Here is a 266-nt window from a genome sequence, read left to right as displayed (position 1 = left end):
GAGTCCGTCTTTCCATGCATCGAAGTGGGCGCAATCAATGACTGCTCGATTGACGTCCTGAAACGTATGGCGAAGAAGGCGGCAAAGCAAAAGAAGATGGCAGGTGCAACGAGAGGCGAGGAACACCGCGAAGGAGGAGGTGGAACTGTGAGTGACAAGCACTACAGCCACAACACTAGTGGACTTATATACATCCCGCTCTTCACACGATCCCATTGGATTGCGGGGGTATTTTCATTATCCTCCCAAGCCGCACTATCAAACAA

Source organism: Trypanosoma theileri (assembly GCF_002087225.1).
Source record: "Trypanosoma theileri isolate Edinburgh chromosome Unknown TM35_Tth_34_V1, whole genome shotgun sequence".
Lineage (NCBI taxonomy): Eukaryota > Euglenozoa > Kinetoplastea > Trypanosomatida > Trypanosomatidae > Trypanosoma > Trypanosoma theileri.
The sequence above is the reverse complement of the archived record's forward strand: the minus strand, read 5'-3'. Positions refer to the sequence as shown.